The sequence below is a fragment of the Plectropomus leopardus genome, chromosome 13 (assembly GCF_026936395.1).
Source record: "Plectropomus leopardus strain MGB_pleo_1.0 chromosome 13, ASM2693639v1, whole genome shotgun sequence".
Classification (NCBI taxonomy): Eukaryota; Metazoa; Chordata; class Actinopteri; order Perciformes; family Serranidae; genus Plectropomus; species Plectropomus leopardus.
Genome location: NC_142188.1, coordinates 18,850,442 through 18,863,893, shown reverse-complemented (window position 1 = coordinate 18,863,893; position 13,452 = coordinate 18,850,442). Strand labels below are relative to the sequence as shown.

At 39.3% G+C, this 13,452-nt stretch overlaps 1 protein-coding gene across 2 annotated transcripts in view; it reads left to right on the top strand.

Moving 5' to 3' along the window:
• The first annotated feature begins 5,002 nt into the window (after window positions 1-5,002).
• ercc6 (excision repair cross-complementation group 6) overlaps window positions 5,003-13,452 on the top strand; it is a 40,969-nt gene continuing 32,519 nt past the window's right edge. For both annotated transcript variants that reach the window (XM_088086623.1, XM_088086621.1), the window contains exon 1: window positions 5,003-5,215. The gene's annotated coding sequence lies outside the window, so the exon portion shown is untranslated. The remainder of the gene's footprint in view (window positions 5,216-13,452) is intronic.

The following is a 13,452-nucleotide window of genomic DNA, read 5'->3' as shown; positions in this document are numbered from 1 at the left end:
GAATATATAAAGACTATCCACCTTGCAGTCTGCCTGGTGCAGTTGTTTCTATCCATCTGGCCGACTTAACGAAGCTTCCTGGAATCACATCTATTGTTAAAGGGGAGCATAACCTCGAAGACAAACCAGTTGTCTGCTGCAGTTTACATAAAACACATCAAAGACACAAGAACAAAGGCTCTCTAATACCCAGACAGAAAGGAATTCTCTATCAATCTGGTATGAATTGTGCGATACATAAAGGAGGTCTTGTAAGTCGGCTGTTTATTGCTGGCGTCAGAACAGAGGGACAGCATTTGGCTACTGCCTGTTATAGCAAAATAAAAAAATTACCTTCATAACCATAACAAGTTTAATTTAGTCCAATCACAAAAATAAAACAAACTGAATCAAAACATATCTTCGTTTGCAGAAGTAAATAGAAGGGCACTTGGAAAGTGTAGACATCCGCCAAGGGCCCAAATGTCGCAATCCTGACAAAAGTGAAAAATAATTTATGTATCCGCCCTGTGATTTGGATGTGCTCCAAAACTGAATGGGTTCTTCTTTGGCCCATGCTACACCCTTTCATAAAATTTCTTGAGAGTTGGGCCAGTGGTTTTTCCCGTTAACAGAACCTCCTCGGTGGAGGTAGTAATATTCCAGTGGGACTTCTTGTGACAAGTCCAGGTTGAACAGCTCATGAAAACTGTGTCCAAGATGAGTAAAGAGTCTGAGCGATGAACTTTAGTGTTACAACACTGCTGCGCAAGCCAGCTTAAAGAAGTTGGACACGACAGAAACTAATTTGACACAGCTCTTAAAGAGGCTTCAGAGGAGTGTTTTTCTTCCTTTGGCCTCTTTATGGAAAGCTCACAAATCAGCCTGCAGTTTTTCACAATTTCTACGGGACTAATCTTAAATGTACAGTGTTATACTGCCTCCTCAAAAATAAATATTTTCATGTATTTTCCCATGTATCAAGATTGTGTACATTGGCAAAGAGACCAAACAAAACCATACATGCAGTAACTCAAAAAAAAAAAAAAAAGAAAAAGGAAGAAACGCGTTGAAAGATCATTTAAAACCCATAAAAGAAAAAAACGTGACACATAACAGCTGCAGCTGGAGCTTTGTTAACAAGCTACAGACACTTGACACATTAAGAGCTGGAAAAGTCCACACTGGAACATTAATAATTAGTTACTATTAATATCGATAGAACCAAGACTGTCAATATATGTAACAACAATGAGTGTTTTAATTTAAAATTTACAAGAACAATTCTTTGTCTGAAGGTTTCTTTTTGGTTTGTCTGTTTGCTTCTCACACCCACACATGGTTTGGATTAATGTTCGTGCTCCAAATAGTCCGCTTTATTCAGCATGAAATATGCTGGAAAGGTAGTTTAGATTAGATGAAAGAAAATCTATTTCTCACAGTGGTATTCACACAGTTTTGGTTTCCATTGTCCAAGATTTGAGATAATTATCTCTGTTTCTCTGGAACAATTATATTGAATGGAATCAGTTGTGTGGCAATTACAGCACTGAAAAATAATAAATTCAACTGCAGCATGCCTTTCAGAATGAGTCTGTCTGTTTCTCTGAATGATACACAAAGCAGAGTGAGAAAAGTTTTCATTGGGAGAATTTTCTACCGAGCACAAATGTTTCATTAAAACTACTACTGCTTCAAAAATGAAAATGGATTTTTAAAACATTAACATGCTAAAAACGCAATGGGAAAAGGTTTCATTGGAAGAGCTTTGTATCAATGGCATGGCTCTCATAAAAATATTGATTTGTTGTTTGATTTGTTGAAAATTAACTTTTAGAATAATGAAATGCAATAGATTATCTTCCTGAAGAAATATATTGTTTAATGTGACACAGAACTTACAGGGTAAATGTTCATTTTCAGCTTCTTTAAAGTGGTTCACATTTCAAATGACCTTTGTAAATTATGGTACCTTAGTTTTGCTACATTTACTCCCCCCCACACACTTAAACAGTGATCCCTCGCATACTAGCTGGAAACCTGAATATAGCTGGTGAAGCATCCAACATGTGAAGCCCTCTCTGTAAATCTGGGCTCTTTGGGTGAAACTAAAGACGTCTCTCGACCTGCAACATGAGGTTGAACTGTGATGATGCTGTTTCTTCTCAAACTCAAACTGTCACATGCATTTAAAATGAGCTGCACTCTCCTCTCTTTAGTTTCTCTACAAACCACAGCTGAAGAAGCCACGGTGTTGAGTGTTTCATATGACGGCAGCCTGCAGTGCTGGCTTCATTTAGAGACACGGTAGCAGGAATTGGACAGTACAAGCAGAGTACTAGTGTTGATCTAAACCACTTAAGAACCTCTGGAGAAATACCCAAATCTCTGAATTTATCGTATGAATCACAAAGCACTTTGCTGTTGTTTGCATTAGCTACTAACAAGAATAGTTTGACATTTCAGGAAATGCATGGGAAATTTGCTTTCCTGCCAAGAGTTAGAGTATGAACGCGTAGCACGCTGGAAGTGGAACAGGCTGTGATGACATTCAAGCCAACTTTTCCTTTATACATTTTAAGCATTGATATAGCTGATCATGCCTTATTAATGTGGATTTTTGTTGATGTCGTCAGATGTTGTCTCGATCATGAATAATGATTTGGTCAGCTGTCTATCCCAATTCTTACCAGATGTTGGCTGTGATGCATTTTTATTGCCATCAGTAAAGAGGGTGAAGAGAGAGCTTATTAATTAAAACTTTGTATCTCATTTGATAAATCTGTACAAAAACCAAAGTGTAAAAAACGACTATCCACCTTTTTACCAGTTGCCAGGCAACCAGTGAAGAATAGGAGCCTGTTTAGACTTTTAACATGCATCCTCATGGGTGATCAGTAGACAGCTCAAAGTCTGTCTGTTCACACTAGACCATATAATGCATCTCCACACGCTTCTGAAGTTACAACCTCTGATCAGATGTCACTTCCCCACTCTATATGCAAAAAAACACACACATAATTTAACAGGTGTAAAAATAGAGTCGAGCAGTTTCAGCTTTGGTGAGACTTTTGTGCTAACTGAGAAGAAACTGAACTAGCTATTCACTGATTGGAGAGAAACTCCTGTGATGGTTCTTCAGCATTCTGTCTACAAGCAGGAAGTCAATAAGCGAGGACGTCAGCTGGATAGATGGTCCTGAAATGTGGCCCAGGACACACAAGGCACATTTGGTACATTCACACCTGTATTTAGAGCTATCCTTTTGAGACCCGATCACCTGAAAAGCACGTTGGAACCTGGCCAAAGAATAGCCTGAAACATAACCCCTTGTAAAACAGTCCTTGCAATTTTTACACCTCGGTTTTTGTAGCTAACAATGATAAAATGTTAACTAGCCAGCTATTTCCCCTATTTCCCGCCTTTATGTTAAGATAAGCTAAGCAGCTTCTGGCTGCAGCCACAATGCAGATCATCATTTTAAGTATGTTTTGCAAATGATGGAAAATAACATTTCTATTTGAGCTAAATCTGCAACTCTCTTTTGTCCAAGTGAAGCAATGTCCTGTTTGTCTCCATCTAAACTATCAGCGAGCCTTTACAAACTCACTGCCAGTTTTTCAAGGCCACTTACAGAAACAATCATGCCAGCACTGACAGCCTCCTTTCCTGACAGACACACACACACACCCACATCCATGTTAACAGAGACCCTCCCACCATCAGAGGGTCTTTAGTTTTCACAGTTGTGGACAAATCTCTCTGTTGTCTCTCGGCTGTAGGAGTTTCATTGAGCCTTGTGAAAAGCACTGCTGTGACATACATTTCTGCACCCGCGTTTGATGGTTAGCTCAATACACAATTGCTCATCTGAGCCACCGACCCCCCTTCAGGGTTTTTATTACTTGCATCCAACCATCAAGAGTTAATAAGAAAATCACTGTTGTCAACATGTCATGAATGAAATTTCAAAACAATAACACTACTCAAAAGACAAAGCCGTGGTTAAAACTTAGCAAAACAAGAGAACCAAAACTGACAAAAACTCTTTTTATGTGCATATAAAAAAAATGAACTGACAGATTTTATTGCATATCTTTGTCGCCATCCATGTCCTGGGATGTTATGGGTTGCTCAGGAAAGATGAGACAGTGTTGAACAGGACAGCTCATCACATGATTCACATGGTTGTCTTTTACACAGAAATCACCTCCAACATTTTTGAATGGCTATTTTTAAAAAAGAAGATTGAATTCTTGGGCAAAAATGCCTCCTTCAACATTAATATTAAAAGACATTGAAAAGATGTCAGTGTCAGTAATGAAAACCAAGAGAACGAGGCTAATAATTTAAAGATGTAGGGCAGAGATGTGAGATGTGGACGAGGGCAAGGAGAGAGCATCTGTCCTTCTTTTCAGCAAAAATGACAGACAGAATTAGACTTTAAAGGCGAGAGAGTGAATGAGTAACGAGAACAAAGAAATGGGAAATAAAGCAATGCAACAGAGTTAGAACTGCAGGGAGAGTGACAGAGAGGAAGAATCACGTTTCCTTTTCCTGCACAATACATGAAAAATACAGTGTAACTAATGGTGTGTGCATGTGTGTTGGTGTGTGAGAGATGAGTGGCTGCATTGTGTGTTATTTCCTCTGGGGTGAAAGAGCATCTCACACCTTCTCAGGTCTGTTAATTTCACTCCAGAGATTGAGGCAGTTATTGCAGTCCCATTCAGTAATTACACTGCGGTCCAGAAAAATGCTTAAGGTTACATCCACGTTATTCTGCCTGTCCAGCCCCTGGGATGGACCTGAAAATTACTCTCAGTGCTATTTCTTACAAACTCATTACCTGGGCTCTCTGTATACATGGTAGAGCTTATGAATGTGAAACCGATTCCAATTGGTGTTGTGTAACCATGATTTTTTTTCAGACTCCATAATTTACAGGTGTTGCTTAAATGCCTCGCAGGTTTTAGTGACGCTACAGTTTACTTATGTTCCCTGAACGCCTCACAGGCAGAGGCTGCTAGGCCGCGGCGTGCAGAAAAGCTGTTTTCCCTTCAGCAAACGTTTCAGACGCAATACGGACAAGTGTGTAGCCAAAAAGCGTAATTTCGCGGAAATATAAAGTGAGTGGAGCTGTCGTGTTGCCAGAGAGTAAGACATAGAGAGCTGCAAGCTGCATAGGAGCCGTGGAAAGACAACTCCGCCGGGCGTTTCCTTCCTAATTATCCAGGTGAGTTAGCCGCCTAAGGCTAGCGTGTTAGCATTACGGAGCTATTCACAGGTGATTGAGTTGTGTGTTATTTACTTATGAATGTTTGGTGAAGGTTAAAAACAGTCAGGATATAATGCTTGTGTGATTTAAGGAGAGCATAGCTGGTGGTGTAATGTGTTTAGCAGCTCGCTATGGTTGGCTAATGGTTCTTACATTGCAAGTCCAAAGTTTATAACTGTGAGTTTTTCCGACTTCCGATATAAATGCCTAAAGTTTATCTGCGCGGAAACATGGGTGTCTGCAGGAAACTCATGTTTGATTGGCTAGCTTTTGGCAAAATCGAAACTTTGAGACGTTTCCATACTTTCAAACCACGGATTTGCCAACGTTTAAAGGCATGCATGCTTAACATTAGCATGTACTGGCAGAAGCTGGCATTGCAGTCATTAATTACTGTTTCTATAGAAAGCTCCCTTTTCCTCAGGCCCAAAAGCTGATAGTCCTGATAGATGTCATGCAAATACAGTCAAACTGTCAATTATTTATTTAGTGCTTGTAGGATATGGCGACTATTTCTTAGCATTATTATGACCTAATGATGGTGGTCCTGTGCCACAGTTTTTTGATAGTTCAATATAAAACAGTATATATATATATATATATATATATAGATAGATAGATAGATAGATAGATAGATAGATAGATATTGGGTCTATGATATTCATAAGAACCCAAAATTTAGATACTGTGGATACAAAACCCAGAATCAGCAGCGTAGATTCCCTCTTAAAGGGGGAAGGTTACACTCAGGTTACAGCTGCACAAACTATAAACAGAACTGATCCACAAGTTTACCTAACTTATTACCTAACATATTTCTGATTGCACCACAAGACTGACTTTCTCTTGATTCTTATTGCTCATAAGTCTTTTGAGTTCTAAAAAAAAGCAATATTTGCCCATACACTCATGTGAAAGCCAGTAAAGTTCTTAAACTGATTTTTTTTCCCAGCACTTTGTGTCCAGTAAAGCATGGAATTTCTCACATAGCTAAGAGAGACCCACCAGGGTTCTCAGACTGGTATATTTTGAAAGCGCTTGTTGCTGATCCGATGATAAAAAGGCACGATAATTGGCATGTTGAGTCTTGGACTACATGGAGAAGTCAAAAGACACTCCAGCAGCTCTGTGAGGCTGCAGGCACAGTTAAGTTTTGAGCTAAATAATGTCATCACGCTGACATCCTCACAACTAGTATGCTGCTGATGTTTAGCAGGTGTAGTGTTCAGCAGGTTCACCATCTTAGTGTTAGAACGCTAACATTTGGCACTAAATGCATGGCCTAGTCTGCAAAACATGGATAAGATACATTAACATTTTAAACCTAATATATCAACATTTCTAAGGTGGTAGTTCGGATTACATGTACGATCTGAGTATCTCATCAGGAGGCAACTTATCCTCATACAACGGTTCGTATGATATCCTATTGGCTGAAGAATGATGTTACATCCTTAACTATAAGTCACATAATTAAAGTAAAGTTATGAAGTTCAGGTTTAGGCAAATGAAATCACTGTTGCTCGGAAAAGAAACATGGTGGTGTCGTACCTTAAAAAGACACGTTTATGCAAAGTTCACACTGTCCTGAACATTGGTCTCCTGGGGAAATTCCTGTGTTTTGTGACCAATAGACCCCAACCTCCCTCCTTAACTTAAGAATCTTATTCTTCCTAAACTTACGCTCATAAGTGCATAGGTCACATGATTGCAGCCTTTCAAAATAAGTGGGTTATGCACAAATTACTGGCTCAAGATGTGTACGTATTACACAAGATGTGTACGAATTTTGGTCGATGACTTTTCATAGAAGAACACAGGAGCAGTGCGTGAGAACAACCTGCAGGAGGGGAGGGTGGACAGTGTTACACAGCAGCAGACCACTTTTAGAGGCCAGTAATCAACAGAAGTAGGTGATTTTTAACAACATGTTGGGCCATTTCCAGACGTGTCTGTGGCAGCCAGACTGGGTGTTTTGAGCCAAAACATGATGTTGCCTTAACAAGTGTTTTTTGTGCCTAAAATAACTAAACATTAACTGTTGTTACCATATAAAACTGAAAATTGAATTAAAGTTAAACAGAAATCCACTACATATGGAACATACAAATGTAACATATCCATGGTTTGCATGTTCAGTGCCAACATTTATGCTGGTGATTGGGTGAAAACACTAAGTGCAGCTGAGGCTGATGGGAATGTTGTTATTTTTGCAGGTATTTGGCCATAAATGAAGGTGTTGAATGAATTGTGCTCGGATGATGGCATGAGATAAAAAGACATGGGATCACCAATGTTTTTTTAACAGTATTTACCAATGTGTTCATGAATGTTTGGACTACATTTAATGTAATTCATCCAACAGTTAGGGAGACATTTGACATAATAACAGGTGTGGAACTCATGGTGGCTCTCAAGGTAAAGTCAGAGGGTCACCAAAGGCATCATTAGGATTCAGAGTCTGGATATAGGAGAACAGACCGATATTGCCATCACTAGAGCCACTAATGCATTAGATACAGTCATCTCATTTCATTGTTGAAGTGTAAATATTAGGATTCTATCAAACAGAATGAACGTGTAAGCATAAGCAAAGGAAATAAGGATTGTATGTGTGACTGATGATACTTTGATCACAGACACAACTATACGGTCAGAGTAAATGTTTACAGACACATAAATGGTGTATTTGGCTTTCTGGCAAATTTTATCAGTGCTGCTCCTCAATTTGCTCCTCTGCTCAAGATTGCAAAACATTTTTAGTCTGACCTCCATCTTTAACAACAGAGTAGTTTCTGAATTGCAGTACTTTGAGAAAATTAGCTGTATGTGAGAAAATAGCGACAGTGTGTTATCTTGTGAAAGACTGATAAGGCTGAGAGCTGTTCTGAATAAAATACGACTGTGTTACTGGAAATTGGGGGAGTTTAGAGATGAGTTTTTGGCAGACTTTTCAAGAATTGTCCTTGTTCCGTTTTGTGTTGTACTCAGCATCCATCCGCCCACCACCCACACTCACAGCAGAGGGCTCAGTAGACAACCACAGACCCTGAGATCTGGAAACATTTCACTGTTTGGTCTTGCACCGATGCTTTAAAACGATGCAGCCGCTGCTTACACTGGCAACCACAGGCAGTGAGGGTTAAGGTACAATGGAGAAAAGGAAAGCAATATTCCGCAGTTGGCATAAATAAATGAAAATGAAGAATTGATCAAACTTTGGAGGGAAGTGCCAGTGAGAGACTGCTCTACAGAGACTGACCTCCAAGGGATGGGAACTTGTTTTAGTTTCTCATGTTCTGGGAAAATGTTAATATCTCCACTAAGAGTGTTATGTTTTTGTTTTACTTAATCAGTTTGTCCAGATGGATCAGTGGATATCTTTTAAACCTACAAACAGATTTACATTATGTTTTGCCAACTGAACATTGCTGGTCTGTTGACACAACATATTATTTTGTCAACAGAAGTTAATATTAGCAGAACAATCGATTAGTTGTTGTTGGTGATATCGATCTTTAGAAAATCTGTAATTATTAGTTGTCATTATTAAACAAACAGATATTTATATTATGTGGCTTAAGTACCACACTTAGGTCATGTGCTAACACCTGAGCTGAGCAAGCTCTGTGCAGTGAAGAAGTCCATGGGATGGGGGTGCAATGTCCAAAGCTAGTAAGTTGACTTTTTGTTGAGATTTTTGTGTCACACATGACAGAGAAGCTCCATAAAACTGAGAGTTTATGTTAAGTCAAGAAGAAATATATAAAAGAAACGGCAACCTTTTTCTGCAGTCAAAAACAGAAACAAAAAGTAATCCCTGAAAACAGTAAGGAAAGCCCTATTTGCTCTTGAGTACCTTTTCCTGGGGACCCCTGGTAATTTGTATTAACTGCAGAGATCATCTGTGATCCTAATCCATAATTTGAGAGGAGCAAAAAATTCCTACCATATTTAACCAAACACAGAGGTTGTGTGATAATAGTAGCCCAGTGTGAATCAACATCATGGTGATTTTGCCTTAGAGGTTTTTGGATAAAACCCTGGAAGATGATGAGATGGATGACATGTAACAATGTGCATGAGAATCAGTTATATTTGTTTAATCCACATTTTGTGGAAAAAGGAGGTTAACATTGTACATAACTGCTCGTGGTGCTTCGTAGTGTTTCTGTTTTGTGTAGAGTGGAGTAATAAATTATCGTGTGCATCACATTCAGGGTAGCTAAAATGTTAGTGAATCTGAGAAAAATAGTGTACTCAAGTCCAGTGTTAATAGGAATATATTCCTTATTACATATATACATTATTTTAAAATGGACAAATTAAGTACAGTGCAGTACAGTGTTATGGACCTAAATTCCTTTGTAATCTATCCCATTGACAATTAAACAAGAAGCAGCAACAAAACAGCTGCAACAAACCATGAATACATGCAGGCCAGCACACCAAAATTTATTTAAAAAAAAAAGGTAGGCTAATGTTCACATAATGTTACAGCAAGGGCTGCAGATGTTTAAATAACGTTACTTTCACTTGACTGTCTGTTCACAATGCTGGTTTGAATAAGTGCAGAATTAATGTAATGTTTGGCTGTTTACCATCTAAATCTTCACCTAGATGTTTTCAGAAGCAACACTACTGCTCGTCTGAAGCCTCAGTCAGACAGTAAGACTCAAACTAAATGAAAATCAGGTGCCAAAACTGACGCTGACAGATTTGTGAAATATGTATATTCCTACTCTGGAAATGACCTGCACAACTTCAAAGTGTAACATGCTGTCGCCCATTATGGCCACATTACAAAGCCACATGTCCATATGTGCTGTATTGTGCTAACTCCTCATGTAGTCTGTGATTTCTGCACTTATGGAGAACACAGGAGCAGGACTCACCGTTCCTCCAGAGGGATGAGCTCTCTGGGGGAAGCATGGTATCTGTTAAAACAGATATTGAGTTTGTTATTTTAGCTCCGGGCAGAGAGAGCATCAGTTTTCAGATGTAACCGCAGGGTTGCTGGGGTGGATGTTTATTTGTCTTTCTCAATGACAGAAGCTGTTATCAGTCACCAAAGTCTGAGTCAAGAGGAATCACCAGCAGACTTCCGACACTGATCTTAATTCAAAAGAAAACCACCTGCAGGAGGTGGTTAGTCACTGCGGCCAGTGCTGGTTCAGCAAATATGAGCTGTGATCACATTAAGACAACCAATCAAACACCCATGAGAAGTGATAACTCGCAGCCACAGTGGATCACATGGCAGCGTGGGAACGATGGTTTGACCAACAATAGTTCCGAAGGTCAATTTCTTAATTGTGCCAAATAAAATGAGAGTTATACATCATCCTGCTCCTTGAGGAAATCCTGAAACATTTAGATCATGTCACTCAAAAACGCTCCACGTAGACTGAATTAAATTTGTTTGATGTGTTGACAGCTCATGCAGGCAAATTGACCGACCAATTCAGAGGAAACTGGGATGCATTGAAAATAGATTTTACTTCAGGGTTTGGGAGCTGTTTTTAAAGCATGTAGCTGTGGTCTGAGACTCGTATTGGCAATGTCCTGACACATCTGTTTTTTAGAAGACAGTTTTAGCTCATTAAATTGCAAAATCAGTATATATTGTGGGATATGGGGTGTTAATAAAACTTGTTTAAAAAAAAAAAGAATAATCAAGTAAAGTGTTGTATCATGATACCAACCCAATCACCAGAATAAACGTTGCCATTGTACCTTTCTGCAAATTACGGATCTTTAACATTTGTACGTCATTGTGGAGTAGATATGTTTAAACTTATGTTGCTTTATGTTTCAACAATGTTAATGTGTGGTTATGTTTAGGCAAAAGCCACTTTTTGGCTTAAAATACCTGATTTGGGTACCAAAATCACGGCTTAAAATGGCACCAATGTCTCACTAAAATCAAGTGGTTTAGCTGTTTGTTGTTCTCAACCAGTGGTCTGCAGCTTGGTAGCCATATTGCCTGGGTGTCACACCATCCACCATTTCCTCCACCTTCCGATGACAAAGTCAGGTCATGTACTACATCACTTTAGAAACATTGACATTGCCATGTATTCAAAAATAACAAATGGTTTGCAGAAACACAGCATGCCAACATTTCCCTGTGACGACTGGGCTGCAGGTTAAATTGCAACCTTAACAGCGTCATGCCTGAGAAGGCTTGTTAAAATCAGGACAAACACCACTTAAACCTGGAGGCTGATACAAGCTGTCCGCATTAGAGAGGATGTTTAGATGTTTAGTCTCAGGACCACCAAACCCTTTGGGGAGAATTGGCAACACAGGACCCCGAAAACCCCTCTGACCTCTAACCTCTCAGAGGGGCTTCGCACTCGTGCATCTGAATAAAAAGATAGACTTTATAAAAAGAGAAGAGAAGATGAAGGGAAGCTGAGAGGGCGATACAGCAGGAGCCCAAGTGAGAGGTTGGCGGAGAGGAAGAGGCAGCAGGACAGGAAGGCAGAGTGTGGCTTTGGGTAAGTGTTAAGGATAATAAAGACGGGCTTAAGAGGGTTTAAAAGCTATTGGTGGGTAACAGCAGGACAAATGAGAGGGCCTTTGTAAGAGCAGCACTTGACTGACCCCAGCTGAGTCAACAACATGGCCACGGGAAATCTGAATACCTGGAGGGGAGGAGAGCAAGAGAAGGTTGTTGCTTCTCCATTAGTGTGAAAATTCTTCTCATCAAAGATAACGTTGATCCTTTAAGACAGAAGTATTAATGGGAAGAGATCAGACACAGTTTAGTTTATTATCCTTATGCCTGTTTAATGTACATTCCTGTGAATGTTGATGTAACAGTCAGTGATATGTCAAGGGATGCGATATTTTTACTTGAGAAATCATGTTGCGGTTCTTGTATCCTACATTTCAGACTACTAACACTTTCCAAATGGTGCTGACATTTTTTAAGGAGGCACATCAGACTCAATTAATAAAGCAATGAATTGTTATTTTTACTCTTAGGTTTTTGAACAGATGACACAAACAATATATGATGTGCTATTTTAACAGCCTTTGAGGTCCTGGCAGGCAGATGTTGTAACCATTTGACAAAGCCAGTCTAGTTGTTTCCCCACTGTTAATTTGGACTAAGCCAAGCTAACTGTGCTGCTCAACATGTTCTCACCCCAACGCATCAGATACCCTCGCGTTGTTAGTGAACCTTCAAGCTAAGAAATGACATGCTAGCTACCCTCCGGTGCGTGTTTTGGACATTCCAGGATGGCATGTTAATTTAGGCTTGTTGATTGCACTGTCTTTACAAAATACATTTTTGTTTTAGAAGTTACAGATAAGTTTCTGCTCAGTACATGCATACAGTGTGGGAGTGAGAACGGGCTGTGCTTCTTATGGTGTATTACATTTTCACTGGGACATCAGTTCCCAGTTGAAAAATTTCGACCAGAATGCCCCCTGTTGTCAAATTTCTGTCTTGGAAAGTCAGAGGAACCTCACCAGGTTGATGCTCTGTGCATCAACAGTAGTGAAGGCTGCAGTATTATGCTGTTTATTAGCAGTTCTGTCTCATTAAAACAGTTGCATACACAGTACTGACCAACCTCTATGTGTTGACATGCTGCTGCAGTGTTTATGTGCAAAATACAACATAATGCATTGTTTGTAATATATTGCCATTTTGGTTTTCCAACCTGTTGCACTGGCACTCTTGTGTGGCATGTGACATTATTCCCAGTTTTCCAACCTCTGAGGTAAATGGAGCATGGCATTTCCTTTAACAGACAAATGTGAGAATGGTATCAATCTTCTCATCTAACTCTCTGCCAAAAAGCAATTAGGATTTTTTGTACAACATTGAACAATTCTTACCAAATGTTTCTTTCAAATGGCTTTGTACTGAGAAAGCACGCAAAGGATAGGAATAAAGTTCTTGTCTCACAATATTTTATTTTATTTTTTTTAACAGTAGTACTTTATCCCAGATGGCAAGTTTCCAACTCATTTGACATGTCACTGAATCAGCATCAACATCTTTTCATTATGTAATGTTTTGTTGTGTTTTTTTCTTTGGGCATCAAGCAGTGGTAGTGCTTCCTTTGAGGAAGAAGTTGATTTTGGACAACATCGTGAACACTTTGTGCCAGCTCTCTGAAGCAATGTGCCAATAGAAAACTGCTTTCCGTTATTAACTGACAAACACAATGAGA